At 26.3% G+C, this 17,412-nt stretch overlaps 1 protein-coding gene across 2 annotated transcripts in view; it reads left to right on the top strand.

Moving 5' to 3' along the window:
• LOC124949545 overlaps nucleotides 1-17,412 on the top strand; it is a 67,350-nt gene that overhangs the window by 1,411 nt on the left and 48,527 nt on the right. The window lies entirely within an intron of this gene.

The following is a 17,412-nucleotide window of genomic DNA, read 5'->3' as shown; positions in this document are numbered from 1 at the left end:
TCTCTTTCTGTCTTTCTGTCTCCGTCCTATTTCTTTTTCTTAACGAGACTCTAGCTTCGAACGAGTTTGAACAACCGATTGGCTTCTTCGTCGTATTTCCTCTAATATGAACGTTCTCAGAGTTAGACGAGAATTCCGCGGGTACTTTTTAAGATTCGTTCGAGCGCGCAGCATTTGAAACACGTTGCGCGCATTTAAAGCACGAGACATTTTTATGAATATATTATGTCTTCTCTAATATAAATTCTTTTTAATTTCGTTCTTAAAATTCATTTTTATGTATAAAACTAACCGCGTGTTTTATGCATAAATAGTTGGCGTTGCTCGGGGTTTTGAGAAGATTGATTTTAAGTTAATCAAATTGTTCTTTTTCTTGAATATTTATTAAAAACAATTTTTTATAATTAACTGTTATCACTGATTACATTCATTAAATTATTCTCTTTTTAATTTCGCATGAATCCCCTGCAATGTCTCTCAGACCTCTAAGGCGATAAAGTAAAAACAGCTGTGATCTTTTTTTCTTTTTCTTTTCGTTCATTCCTTTTATTTCACTAAGTAATAAAATTGCTTTTTAAATCTTCATGAAATAATTTTTTTAAATATTCATATTTTTCTTCGAATTCTCACTTGTTAAAATTTCACTTTACACGTTCATTTCCCATTTTCTTTTTTTCTTAAACTAGTTAGTTTACTTTTAGTTTTTAATTATTTTACTTTATTTTACTTGATGTTACTTTTTAATAATAAATTTACTTTTTTTTTTTTTTTTTGAACAAATATTTTCACAATAAATTAAAAATCGTTCAGATATTTTTTATTTCTTTAAAAAATCATAGTTATTAATTTTTTATTTTACTATTAAAGGGAAATATGTAAAGAGTGAATTTTCTTTACGAATATTCCCCTTTAAAATCATTGAAAATTATTGAGCTACTATACAAAAAAATTACTCGGACTATTGCTAAGAGAGAGTGAATTTTGAGTTATTGGGTATAAGAGTTCACATAATATTTTTTGTAGGACGTCGATATTTAATACCAAATTTGGTGCTGATACGTTGAATGATATAGAACTCTTTATTTAATAAACACATATATATTTTAACTTATATATATATATATATATATATATATATATATATATATATACTTGTTTACTTTATTTCTATCTTTCAAAAATGATTAAATCGTGATTTTTTTTTATAGTCATTGACATTATATATATAATATACACGTGTGTTATACTCAATGTCGATGTCGATGTCGTTGGCAATTAATGAGTAAAATTACTTTTTTTTTTAGATATGAATGTAAAAATATTCGAATGACGATTATAATTTAAATATCGGTATTATTTTTAGTATCAGTTGAAATCTTAACATATTCATGTTATATATATATAATATATATATATATATATATATATATATATATATATATATACCTATACACTCATACGTACGTACACACTGACATATAAAAGCTAGATAGATTTATATCTGTATGTGTATACAAATGTATCTATATCAGATATTTACGTTTCACAACGTTCATCTTTACGTTATAGAAAATTTATGAATATTTATACAAGCGAGCTCTGCAAATATTAATTCATTGTCGAATATGATACGTTAAATTATCGCTGCCATTAACTTCGAAATTATTGTTCTCGGCGAAAAAAAGGAATTCATGAGATAAGAATTTATACGATTTAAAAGAAAAACGTAAGATAAATAGTATATTGTTTTTTTTTTTTTTTCGTAACAATAGAATAATCGATCTTTTTGATAATAACCATAACCTTGAATAACTTTTTGTCATTAAAAAGATAATAACATTCCTATATATAAAAAAAAGAAAATAAAGCGCCGATTAATGAATTTTAAAATGAACTCTTCTTTCATAAGCAAAGCCATAAGAAGGATGTGACCTTTTGCATTTCGCATTTCGCCTTTTCCTACCTTTTTCTACCTCGATCGATGAATAGTGTTAACATGGCGGGGATGGAAAATATTTTTCTCAAGCCCGTCGCCCACTCTCTTTTATTCTCACCTTTTTTCACCTTTCGATCGTACGGTTAAACTTAAAGAGATATTATTATTATTATTATGATTATTATTATTATTATTATTATTATTATTATTATTATTATTATTATTATTATTATTATTATTATTATAGTAAAATACATGAATAACTCTCTTCCGGTATGATCAAACCTCGCTAAGCAATGTTGTACGCTTTTTTCCACTTATTTTTATTATATTTTTCTTTCTTTTTTTTTTCTTTTTGTTTTTTCTCTGGAAAGAGGCCACGCTTGAATTCGCATCGACGGTATTAAGATAACTGTACCTCTTTCAGGATCACGATAGACAGACAGAGGTAACAATGATGAATTTTTCATGATCGGCTTATTCTACGTCTTAACGGTGTTGAAACACGTGTCGATGATTTAAGTATGGTAAACATCGTTCTTTGGACAGTCGTTTAGTCTCCATTGTTTGTCGAACTATCGTTGGTTAGGATTCGTTTACACTTGTTTGATCAGATCATTATAAAAAATGGGATAAGAGAATAGAATAGATAGTGATGAAAATATAACAAATATATTATGTCGATTAGGTATACATGTCTATAGAATATTACGAGAAAGATTTCTACGTATTTGCGTCGAAAGCGCGCGAACATTTTTATTTAATCACATATTTAATATTTTGTATATATATATATATATTTTTTTTTTAAAGCTTAGAAATTAAGCTGGTATGTATATATTATGTATATATTATTATAGTGATATATTACTTATTTACAAAAATGTTACTACAAATTAATTTTTAAGTAATTTACAAATACAATAATTGGATCATTTATAAAATTTGATCGTTGAATTATTCATAGAAAGAAATTTATAGAAAAAAGAAAATTAAACGGATGTAAATTTTAATCAATAACATATTTATTTATTAACAAAAAATATGTGTTCGATACAACATAATTTGTGCATAAAACAAGAATAGAAAAAGAGATGGAAGATATTAAAAATCCAGCACGATGATCCGATTAATTACGCGACATATTATATGTCTCTTAGCGTCTTGTATTCTTTTTTTTTTGTCTTTTTTTTTCATATTATATCATCAGAGAGACCGTGAATCACACCTTATCACCGTGCTCATTAAAACCGAAGAACGATTTCTCACTCCTACTACACTCCTCTTTGCTTATTTGTTGCGCATCCTCTTAGTAAATTAGTAGTAGTGAATCGTTATACAATAACAGAACAGCAATCTTACTTGTTACACATTATAGAGACGCATAATGAGTTTCGTTGAAACGATCGTAATTTTCCTCCTTATCTTTTTCGAACGACGACGGAAAAATATATAATTTTGATTCATTATTTTGATTAGTATTTTTTCTTAATTTAAGTTTACTCTAATTGTTGATATTTCTCTCTTTTTCTATTTTTTTTTGTTTCTGTTTATTTTTCATCTTTCCTAATTTTTATTTTATTTTACATCTTTTGGTTATATATAATATCATAAAAAATATTGTTTATGTCGTACACGGACACATGTGCACACACACGTATTTTGATTTATTATTATTATTGTTTTTTTTTCTTAATTTATTTATTTTAATTTACTTTATTTTCCTTCATATTTCTTTTTTTTATTATTATTTATTTTTCATCTTTCTATTTTCATTATATATTCGACATCTTTTGTTATAATGTATATATCATAACAAATATTATTAATGCAAGTGAACAAATGAACATATGATGTTGGGTAAGTCGCTTAAATGATTCACACCTGTGATGACGTGTGTTCGGTTACGAACGGATTAAATAAATGAGATGACTTTGGACCACGTTCGTCTTTGTGTTTCCATTCGCACTAACAAACTCATATTTTTGCTTCTTCGCGTCAACGAGTCCTGCAAATGATATCTCTCTATGTACTGACGTCTTTTATTTTTGTAACTTTAAGTCTATGGCGATCAGAACGGTCAACATTTACACTTTATGAGGAATTTTTTTTATTCATTATATGTCGGCGTTTCTTCTCATCAATATTCTCGTTTAGAATTTAATCTTAGCTAATGAATTATATGGATAATTTAGGGAAATTTTCGTTTTATAAATTATGTAAAATTTACTCGTTTTATTTACTATAATTGTTATATAAAAACAAAAGTTTTTTGTAGATAAATTTTTTTCGCTTATACCTGTCACATTTTTCGAACGATAAATGACAAGAAAAAAGTTAATCTGATTTTTTGCACAACATTCTTCAACTTGGAAACGTAAAAAAAAAAAAACAAAAAGAAATTACGCGTTAGTTCCCAAGATAAATATTTGTATCTCTATATTTAGGATTTCTTTTCCTTTCATAGTTACAATTCCAATTACGTGTTGCAAGAAAATCCGTTTCGCGTGAATTACGTATAATCGGAATCTCGTGACGCCGTAGAGACGGATTATTATCGATATAATTGATGTTTTTACAAAGACAGATTCTTACTACGTACTTTAAAGTTCTCGAACATTGGTCAATGATGATGCATGATGATCAGGCAAAATCCATCGTATTTGAGATCCATACTCTTCGTTTTTTGCATCTTGAACCACTGAACATATATATATGTGTGTGTGCGTGTGCGTGTGCGTGTGTGTGTGTATGTGTGTGTATATATAATACTATATAATACATAATATATATATATATATATATATATATATATATATACATAAACTTATTCATAATTTGCAATAAATTCGTTTTCTTCCTTCTTTTTCATCCTTTTCAATAAATGTTAAACGTTTCCCCATACCATTAAATATTATAGCGATATTATTGATATTTAATATTTAATGAATTACAGGAACGATTGTTAACGTTATCCTTTTGATTTTAATCAATTTCAATGACTTTTCGAGATAACAAATGATCGTTCATAAAAAGTATTATAAATAAAATAATTTCTTCTTTATGAAGCACGTTTCATATTTTTTGTTACGAAAAAAAAAGGAATAGAATAGATTCGTACAAAATTTTTGTAAAGAAAAAAGAAGAAAAAAAAAAGAAAAAAAAATAAGGAATAAGTAGAATAAAGGCGCAATTCAGATATAATTTAGTAGCATCAAGTATGTACATGATATACTATTTAATAGACATATATAGTCGGGTAGTAAAGTTAGACAAATCTAACGAGTTTCGATTTTATACAGTTTATGTAGTACTGCGACCATAGAGTTACCTAACTCGTAACGCTAGGATGAGCTCGCGAAGCAAAGTGATATGAGAGTAATGCGTGCTTTTTCATATCCGTCGGGGATCAACCTCGGAACATTGTTCTATTTTACTATCACTACTGGTAAAATTCAAATAATTTTCTAATGATAATATCATTTCTTCTTACTTATATTTTATCAATGACCGATTGATAATGATATTAATTTATATGACTTTTGAGCTGTACATTTTACTTTTTCTTATTTGAATTTTCAATTTATTTTATTTTTATTCTTTTTCATATATAATCATTATAATTATAGTGATTATTTCTCTTTCCAATAAAACTTTGCAATAAAACTCTTTGTGTTTTACGATCACTTATATGCTATTATACGTTAGTTACTTTCTATTGTTTTTTTCTATATATATATATATATATTTTTTTTTTAATATTAATAACTAATAATCATTATCTCGATGCGATAAAATAGGAATCATTATATTATTTATTCGTTTTATTTTATTATTGTGATACAATTGACTACTTACGCGTTTGATGATTCTTTTCTTCTTTTTTTTATTTATTTTTTTATTTTCTTAATTATAATTAAACAAAGGAAAACAGAAACCTAAAAAAAAAGAAATAAAAGAAGATAGAATAGTGCAAATAACGAAATGAGTTCCTTTTAATTATCCTAACAGGTGATTCTCAACGATTAAAAAACGGTGCCTTGAAATGCTGCCAAATGAGTACGGACGTACTTAATGAGCTCACTCGGATACTAATATGTAGGTACGCACACTGTGCCAAATAACTACCTTATACGTGATACGCATGATTCGACCAATCGACCATCTCAACACTTTCCCAATTAATACTTTGCCTTTGTTTTGATAGTATTTGAAGGTATTTGAAAATTATATTTGAGGTATTTGAAATTGAGATTAGATTATTAATCATTTCGTTATCTTTTTATTTACGACAAAATATCTCTATCAGATTTATTTAATTCATTATAATGCAATATAAGTTTGAAATTACATGCTTATATATTATATATATCTTTATTTAATATGTTTGATTACATTTTATCGTCACAAACTTTATTGTTTTTTCATATCCAAAATTTTTATCTTATGTTTATATATATATATATATGGTATATAATAATTACTTATAGAGTATAGTACATTGTAATAGTACATTGTAATAATACAAATGTAATAAATATACACACATATTATTAGTATTAGTAGATACTCTATTGGTAGGTACTGTAATTATACAAAACATAAAGAAACGAATTTAGATCCAAGGAAAGAATAGAGTATTTCATAAGGACCTAATCTAAGATATACATATTTGGTATTTAATCAATAAATGGTATTTAATCAATTAACGAAATTATTAGGAAAAATAATAAACGTCAAATTGAACAAAGTAAATGTTAAATATGTTAAATACATTATGTTAATGATAGGAAGGATGATTATTTTCAATTTTAGGAAAAATATTTACAGTATGACTAAGTCATTTCCGATTATCGTTACGGTGTTGCTGTTTTATAAAGTTATTTCTTCTCTCCGCAAAATTTATTATTTTTCTTAGATAATATTAGATAAAATATTTACTTATTTCAAGTAATGCACGATAGCTTTAATTGTATTAAGAATAGAGAAGCAGTGAAAACTGCATAAATCATAATTTGAATTATCGTACCTCATTTATCTGTTACAAAAACTTTGGGATAGAGAGACGGTTTTTATCTTCGACATACTTACAATGACTCTTTCTATCATATATCTTTCTACCCTGTATACATATATACAATGTTCCAAAACATTTCGGCCAAAATTCAAGACTTTATAGGAAATTTAATCTTGAAATAGTCTCTCGTAAATATAAGTCGAAAATTGTTTTCTTAAGAAGATAGCACCCTAAAATCTTCGAAATAATGATTATTTTATACATTTTTACAAATATCAGGTAAAGTATGCGTTTAAAATAAAAATTTCGGCTATCAATGGTAGAACTTTTTATGATGAGATGGTAGAGAACATTTAGGACCACCCTGTATATATTAATGCTGTATATCAAACATACTATTATATTGTACTAGTATTAGTATATATAGTACTATTGTTTTACTACTATGTTAATAATACAGGATGGATCAAAAATTGTTAGGTGATTTTCAAAATTATTCTTTTTCTGGACTCTTTGAACTAATTTCGAAATTATAAACAAGTTTCTAGATTTGTATTTTCACTATTTGAAGACAAAATTAGTTTAAAAAATCTTGAAAAAGAGTAATTGATTTTTAAATTCATCTAGGAGTTTTTGACCCCCTTCTCCTTCTGTATTAAATTACATAATATAATTTTTACATAATATTATTCTTTTATAGATACGAAACAAAATTGAGTACTCGAGGATTAAATTATGTATTTAAAAATTTTTCTCTTTTTTTCTTTCTATGAAATTAGATATAAGCTTTTTCGGAGTTCTTATTTTATATATACCTGTTGATAAGACATTTAATGACCTATCCAAAGAGATGACCTCGAAGTACTATTGAAATAAAAAATTATAGTATTGGAAAAACTAGTTTATCGTATCGTTCGACATTATTTTTCTTTTCATCTCGTATTTTTCCGTCATAAATATTCAGTTTCATGAACATATCAAAGCTATTATGACTCAACGAGTAGTTCGCTGAATATGTCTCCGATTATTGCTAGTGATATTTATGCGAATAGATATAAATCGGCAAAAAAGAGGTAGTCTTTTTATATTTAATTTTTTTGCTTTTTCTTTGCGATTTTAAAATGCTACCCGGTTTTAGCCAACTTCGTGCTTGTATCATTATATGCAAATAAACGATCTCTCGTTTATTTGCAATTTCAGTAGAAAGAACAAAAATAATATATAGCTAAGGTGATAAGACGAAGAGGAAAAGTTCTTTTTTTTAATCATCGTTGTTGACGTTAGTTTTCAGCGAACTTCGTAACGTTACGTTATTACTTATTCTTCGAAAACTCAAGAAAACGTTCGATCAAATCATTCGATCATTTCTACAAACTGAATTTTATATATTTTATTTATTAAAAAAAAAAAAAGAAGAAAGAGAATATCTTCTAATAAAGTGTAAGTGATAAATAAATCGAATACATATACATCTTATTGCAATAAAAGCTTTTAGAAACGTAAGAAAAAAGAAAAATGTGATGAAAAGAGAAAAAAACAACAACAATATGATATATAGCTTGAATTTGGTATTTCATAAAAAAAAAAAAAAAAAAAAAAAAAAAAAAAAAAAAAAAAAAAAAAAAAAAAAAACCAAGCTTATAGTTCCTAGACGATTTAATAAAAAAAACCAATTACACTTTATCGAGATTTTTTTGATAAATTTTTTTTCTACAGATTATAAAAATGTTCCTAGCCTTGTAGTTTTACAATCTGAAAGAAAAATTAACTTAAGAAATCTAGAAAAAGAATAATCGATTTTTAAAATCATTCAGTAACTTTTGGTCCACCCTATTAAAGATTTTAATAAAATGTAACAGATAAATCGAATATTTTATTACAGTAAAACTTTCTGTAAGCCTACGTGAAGTGATATAAAAAGAGAAATATAAAGAAACAACATGGTATATTACATAAAAGTTATAATATCTTCTAAAGAGAAATCGACAAATTCAATCGATCGTTTTCTCTTAACAGGTTATTTTTTGTCCTCTCGTTTGAATCCGACTTTTAATATTTGATAAACTTGAAAGTGGTTGGTATTAAATCGGTTAAGGTTACGACTTTTGACCTACACTCTCCCTACCATGATCTCTTTTCGAATCTGGCGAGAGATAACTAATAAATGTAAATATCACATAACATCATGAAAAAATGAAGAAATGATTGATTAGTTAAACTTGAGAGATCCATAATTTTAAACGTAAACATATAGGATAGAGATCCTATAAATAATATACATATATATATATATATATATATATATACATTTATTTATTTATTTATGTATATACAGGGTGAGCCAAAAGTTCATAAATGGGTAAAAGTTAAAAAGTCTTACAAAAGATTAAATTTTTAAGATATATATATATATATCTACTGTATATATACTATACATATATACATAAATACATATACATATATATATCCTTTAGGTCCTAAAGAGTTCTTATATTTTAATTAAAACACGAAACTATATATTTACGTAATTGCCATTGGCGCTCTCGTCGCGCGGAGGCGAGAAACTGGTTTTTCAATAATTAACGTTCTCGAATGAACATAACGAGTCATACACACCATTCTACGTACTTATCGTATTGCTCGAAGGACCAATTATGTATCTTTGTATATCTCTCAAATGATTTATATCTTCTGTCAAATTTTTCGACATTTTCCTATCTTTATCTCTCTCTTTCTCTCTCTTTCTCTTTCTCTCTCTTTCTCTCTCTTTCTCTCTCTCTTTCTCTCTCTTTCTCTCTCTCTCTTTCTCTCTTTTTCTTAAGTGTTATAAAAGTTGTTCTATCTTCTATTATGAAATTTTACGATTACCGATTAAAAAAGAAGCAATATGAATATGAGATTCTCAAGTTTCATCTTTTAATATTTTTTATATTACGCACATCTATCTCTACGTAATCCGATATGTTGATCGTTGTTTGCGATTGCATCTCCGGGAGAGATGTCTCATCTTGTATAGATACCTTCTTCCTGATTATAATTAGTTACGATGATTTTTCATTGATTTATTATTATTTTGATATATCAAAGCATCCTTATCTTGATATTAATGACGTTATTTATTTATTTATTTTTTTTTCTTTTTTTATTTATTTGTTATTTTTTCATCTTTTTATTTCTTTTCCTTTGACACGTATGTACATCAAAGCAATTTAAGTAAAGAATATAATCTTGTAGAGAGTTTTGAAAAATGTGTTTGACGTAGTTGACTAATCGCTCCCGATACTATTCCACTCATTCGAATAATAACGAGTGAACGTAGACGAGCATGTCCATGGTAAAGTATGTACGTTATATATGTTTGACTTTCGCAATTATACGTGTATGTAATGTTATGTATACATATATATATATATATGTATATATATGTATATATATACATATATATGTATGTATATATATGTATATATATGTAACATTACATACAAGTATAATATGCACATATATATATATATGTATGTATGTATATGTATTACGAATTTTCATGCGGGATCCAAAATTGCATAGTAAGGGTGATGTCACCATTCTTCGACATTATAGTTCGCTACAAATTTTTTTTCTTTCGGAAAACACATCCAAATATATACGGATGCTCATACAAAAAAGAAAATATAAATATTTCTCAAGCACGCGCATTTAATCTCATTACCATGATAGATATATTAAATTGGAGGTAAAAACGATCAATGCTATTTTCGATAAGTAAATTACAAGAAAAAGAACAACTTACATTACTGAATTATTTCATAACGTAGAATATGTATTATAAAATTAACACAAATCGCGTGTTAGACGAAGAAGTATACACTAACCTTGCGCCGTGTTGTCATTTTTGTTAGACTCGCATTAGTAATTGTGTCTTTTTTTTTCTTTCTTTTCTTTATTTTCCTTTTTTTCGCCTCCGCCGTTAAAATTTTAATCTAATTCACGAAACATTTTCCGGCATATTTATTTTTCATCAATATTTACAATGACGCAAGTATACGCACGTCTAATTTTACGTTCTATGTTTCTCTACGTAGATGTTTTGCACTATTCTTCTACGGTTTATACTTGTACACATATATCACACAATAATACTTGTTAATCCTTTTCTGTATGTTTTACGTTTCACGTGATTCCTTTTTTGTTTGCTTACTAATACCCTAACACAGAGACTTATTATACCTTGTAATGATCTCTCGCAGCATCTAGCGCTTTATTCTTATCATCTCACTTTAATATGTTTTACGGGCATTTGCGTTATCTGTCACAGGTATTCGTCTTTGTTCGTGATATTATTCGTTCTATTATCTAAGTTAGCCTTTATACTTGTCTAGTTTTATCAAATTGCATAGATTATGCGATATTATATCTCAAATGGCTTTTTCTTATCGTACGTTTCTTTTAAAATATAATATAATATAAATAAAATGTTACAAATAATCATATAATTAAATAGAATAAATATGATACACATACATTCATGGTCATCTTTTATATGTATCTTTGTGTCTATATATATATAGCTTTCGGTCGAGTACGTTCTTTTTCCTTAAATATAAAATATAATAAAATACAACAAATAAAATAATATAAATATAAATATATGATTCCTTTAATTTATAGTACTCATTATATAATTTATTTTATATTTAGCTGATTTATTTCACTCAGGAATTAATTTATTTATATAATACTATTTAACAAAAGTTTTTATATACGTGACATAAAGTAACAAAATTTTTCTTTGTGAATGTCATTTCTCTAAGAAATTTTCCTTAACTGCATTTGACAATTTTCTTTTTTTTTTTCTTCTTTTTTTTTCTTTTACGATGACCAGAAAAATAAAGAAGAAAAAGACAATGGCGCGTCATACGTGACAATATAAATTAATTCGAGGTCGTTAAGTGTGAATTAAGGATGACAAGAGAATAATACTCTGATCTTACACACGTTGCATTTCATAATTAAAATTTCGGTACTACAAAGTATTTTATATGTAATGAATATTTACGTGTATAACGTTTAAGTGTACATAAGATTATACGATTAAAGGTTACGAAAGGTGTGACCTTGAAAAAGATGACCATGAAAGATGTCTAGTGGACTGGATTACTTTGTTGTTCTATTTTAAAACATTCGATGAAGAAGAGAGAGAAAAAAAGAGAGAGAGAGAGAGAGAGAGAGAGAGAGAGAGAGGGAGAGAAAAATGTTCTATCTTATTACGAATTATTTATTAATTAACAATTATGATACGTAATCAACGTATTCGTAAAATTAGTTTTGCTATAGCGCATGTAATAAAAACGTAAATCGACGATTACTATTCAACGTTTCAACATTCTGAGCAATCCATCAAGGTTATCAGTATCATGCCGCTATCTTCGAGAGCAAAATGGCCAGGATAAATACGGCAATTGTCGGAAAAACGAAATGGGAACGATTTAAAGCGGTTATCTACTCTTCAGAAAAGACATTCTGTTCCTTATAAATCACATTCCTTTCTCCTAACACTATTTTTATTGTTTCGAGTTATCGAAGGAATTACACCTTAGTTTACTCAAAAATATCAATAACCATTGATATTATCTATAATCTTTTTGTTTGTAAGAACAACCAATGATATATGTTTACCTAATTATACTAGAAATTTTTAAGTTAATATGTGTAACATCATGTGACTGAAACCACATAGGTATTTACGTGTATGAGTGTATTTTTTTAGTTTTGTTTCGTTTTCTGTTTTTTTTTCTTTTTTTTTTTTTGTTATAAAATTAATTATTGATTTATATTTAAAGATTAATGTTTGTTAAGTATATGTTATAAGTTTTTCTTTTAGATATAGAACAAAAAAAAATAGATTTCTAAACAAAGAGTAAATATCGAATGGATTTAACGATTCCTTTTTAATTCTAATAAATCTCATGAGAATTTTATTCGCAAAAAAGAAAAAAGGAGAATAGAGAAAACAAAGATATAAGGACATAGTTTTTTACTCTTTGCTTCGTCATTCGGAAGAAGGTTGGGTCGATGACGTTAAGTCGATCGTATTGTATAAAGAAATCACGCTGAAAAGGTGGAAATTCAGGACGCGATTATTTTTCTTATTCACGGACGCGTCTTTGTACGTAACGGCTCGTACTAGTCTTACATACCTTACATGGAAAATCCTAGATTTATCCTAGGAATTGTGCATTTACGTTATGGTTAAAAGAAGAGGACTCTAATCTTACGATTCGGGTGAAGAAAAAAATAAAGAAGAAAAAAATGTTGGAAGAATTAGATATCCCATTCGGATGTATGTGGGTAATATTGTATGTACGTACAAAAATTAAAGGTATGTATACATGTAATATTATATGTAATATTATTTTCGTATATTATTGTATATAAAACTTGAACAAAAAAATATGTATATATATATATATATATATATATATATATATATATATATATGAATATGTATAAAAAAAATTATATATGTGTCGTAAAATTGTACATCGAACATTACATATACTTACTATTTTAAGCATATAACATATTCATTATTTTACTACTTTGCAACTTTGCATATAAGTTACATATAAAATTGTATTATATGTTGTCAATGTTGCATAATGTTGTATGATGTATTGTACGATTTTTCATGCATCTACAACTTGACATATAGAATGTTTTTTTGTATATAACATTAAATATAAACATAAATATATACATATATACAATATTCCATACAACATTAACGATAATTCCAATTATATTTAATTACATTTAATCGGTTTATTTTTCTCAGTTCGTTTTTATATTGCATTACGTACTTACGTTCTATCTATATACATACCTATATATTTATTTATATACATACGACAGAGGAATATGTCTTCCTTACGAAACTTTGTGACGATCATCTTACGAAATCGTTTAAAAACTTGTTGTCCGACGGCACTATTTCGTTGAGTTCGTTACAATGCTTCTCTACAAAGAGAACTATAATAATAATGGAATCGATTAAAATGTAAATTCCTCTTTTACGTAATAATACTATAGGGTGTCCAAAAATTATCCGTACAATTTTATCATTGAATTATATTTCTGATGTAATATGAAATATTATATTAAAAACAAGAATTCTGAGAATTCCTATTTTCAAAAAAATTTTCTTTTATCAAGTTAACAATGTTAAAAATACTCGATATATGCATTAACGATTAGAAAAACATTCAGTCGATACTTCAGATCTTCTTCTATGTACGTTACAGCTACTCTACATAAACTTTTTCAATAGCAGCTGTAATTCTTATTTTTAAATCATGAATTTCTCTAATCCGCATATTGTATGCAAGATCTTTGATGAATCCACAAATTAAAGAAATTAGGACAGATTGTGATGTCGGAAGATCATGTTGGCCAATGAAATGCATTTTCATGGCCAATCCATCTGTTTAGTATAGGCAAACTTGGTGTAATAAAAAAAAAAAAAAAGAAAAAAAATGAATACTTTAAATTTCAAAGCTCTGTAAACAACGCACAGAAATTTTTACAGTTGTTAATTGTCTATTATAACGGACAGAAATGTAGAAATAATTTTCGGACATCCTGTATATTGGTATAAGTTACATTACATATGTTTCTTTAAGTTCTTACGAGTATTTTATAATAAGTGTCTTTTGTTTTTTTTCTTTTTCTTTTTTATTGTTTTTAATCTCTCTCTGTCTCTCTCTCTCTCTCTCTCTCTCTCTCTCTCTCTCTCTCTCTCTCTTTTTTCTTATCTCGCTTTACTTTCTCCTTTTATTTTTTTTTTAATCTTTCTTTACTTCAATTCATCATTCAATTTATTTTCTCAATAACTTTGCTAGTGAAAAATTTATCAACACATGTTTATCGTTTATCCAAGTAAGTAAATTACTTTCCAGTCGGAAGTCAATTAAATGGGAGCGTCACAACGCACCAACATGGATGTTTGCGTACTAAAAAGCAAAGTCTATCGGTGAATTACCAGATAATTAGTTTACGTGAGACATTAACTTTCTTTCATTTTTAGGAAATTTTTTTATATCTCGATACAACGATACATTTTCGAAATGTATATAATAGCGATGATTAACAATAATCATTATTATTAAATGAATAATTTATAATCCAATTTTTTTTTCAATTTCTTTTCCATTTTCTCCATTTTTTTTTGTAAATAAAAAATTATATTACGCGAAATTAATGATATAATTTATATTAGCATAATCGTGCTGTACTAATCGTAAGTATAATATACTTAAAATTAATTTTTGATTTATAATCGAAAATTAATATTTGATTTATATGAATATATGTATATTTATTCTATGTGTTATATAAGCATAATTTATATTTATATAGTATATTTATATTGATATTATTTATATAGTATAAATTATACTTAGTAAGTAATAATCATTGAGTATAAATGAATTATTCATTTTGTGGCAAAAAACGAAATGAAATTGAAAAAAGATAGACATATGAATATGTGATTTCAAAGTTACATGATGTTGTAGATGATTAAAATCTATTGATCACGATTGAGTAATCCAATAGTAGGAAAGAATATATATATATATATATATATATATATATATATATATATATATACATATATATACATATATATTGGCTTGCTTGCGGTTAAAAACAATGACGATCGAGACACTTTGAAACTTTCTCCTTAGCTTCTCCGTAAATCACTTTTGCAAACCACTCGAGTGGAATGAAATAATTTAATATTCTTAATCTAGTTACTAAACCATAAACTTAGTTCCTTTCTCAATTCATGCAATCATTCTTCCGGAATTTGATCTTTAATCTTGGAATTACCAAGGTGAGAAAAAGATATTAAAGTTATTATTAGAAATATCGACGATTAAATTAATTGTATCTAGTCTTCTTATCATTTATATCGGAGATTTTATGTCTTATTAAGAAACTTTTTACAGACATTTTCTTTTCATTACACTTATGAAAACTTAATATCACAATATCAAATCTTGTTAACGATCGTGTCACTTGTAAAGGATATATCATGGTTATTGCTATCAATAAAGTACTCGCGATGGGTCAAGGATTTCTTACAATGATCATACTAAGAGTATACAATGTATATACATATGTGTACATTTTTTATCATTTGATACTTCTTTCGAGTAAATAAAAAAAAAAAAAAAATATACTAAAAGGGAAAAGAAAGAACGAACGAATTCGAACGTTTACATTTATCAATTTCTAATTCATATCTAATTTCTAATAATGAAATAAAAAGAGCAAATATCGTAAAATAAAAAATACGAATTTTCTACATAATTTACAAGTTTTTACGTAAGTATAGATATCTGAAAAGATCATTATTCGACATATATAATTCTAAGAGCAATGATCCAGAGTAAAATGATTCAGAAAGATAGAAAAAGAAACCTTGAGAAAAATTTGAATCGGACTTATTCTCATTAAAAAAAATAAGCTAGAGTAATCTCAATCAAGAATTACATTATTGTCTTTAGAATTAATGTACGCATATATATATATATATATATATATATATATATATATGCGCGCACACAAACATATACAATACATTGTAAGCAAAGTGATGTGAAAAAAAATATAAGATGTCCTCTTTCCTCCGATCAGATTGAACATTCTCAAGGTCGAATAAAAATAAAAATAAGAAGTTACTCGGGACTTTCTTGGACTCGTCATTATCGCGAGAACAAACGTGATTTATTCGCTCAAGTACAAGTATCTCAAGGCACATATAGAATTTAAAGATAGACATACGTACTATATGTATAATATCTATGTATTAGTGTTTGTGCATACCACGAATCTTAAGAAAACCGTTTGTTCATTCTCACGTTAAAAGATTTAATTTATTTATTTTTCAAAAATCATTGTTTCGTATAATCAAGAATAAAAGCGGATTTTTCTTTTTCTAATTCGATCATCTTTTTCAAGATCATCTTTCTTCATTTATTCTTATATAAGAATTATAAAAAGGCAATAAAATTTATAAAGTTTAAAAGCAAATCATATAGAAAGAACATATGTGTACATATGTGGATGCATATGTTCATAATAAAGAGAGGGTCAAAAGTTCTTAATCGAAGTTCTTACAAATCAATTATTCTCTTTCGAAAATTTTTGGATTTCATTTTTAGATTATAAATCTACAAAGCTAATTGAAAAAAAGTTTGAATAGTCTCGAACAAGAGTAATTGATTTTTAAAACGATCTAAGAACTTTTGGTCCATTCTGTACAGCATATATATATATATGTATGTATGTGTGTGTATATATATATATATATATATACGTATATGAGACAAGAAAAAAAGAAAAATGGCGAACGCATGTCACGGGTATCTAAGGTTAAACCGATGAACGTTCAAAGAAT

This window comes from Vespa velutina, chromosome 1, assembly GCF_912470025.1.
Source record: "Vespa velutina chromosome 1, iVesVel2.1, whole genome shotgun sequence".
Classification (NCBI taxonomy): Eukaryota; Metazoa; Arthropoda; class Insecta; order Hymenoptera; family Vespidae; genus Vespa; species Vespa velutina.
This window is presented reverse-complemented; position numbering and strand designations above follow the sequence as displayed.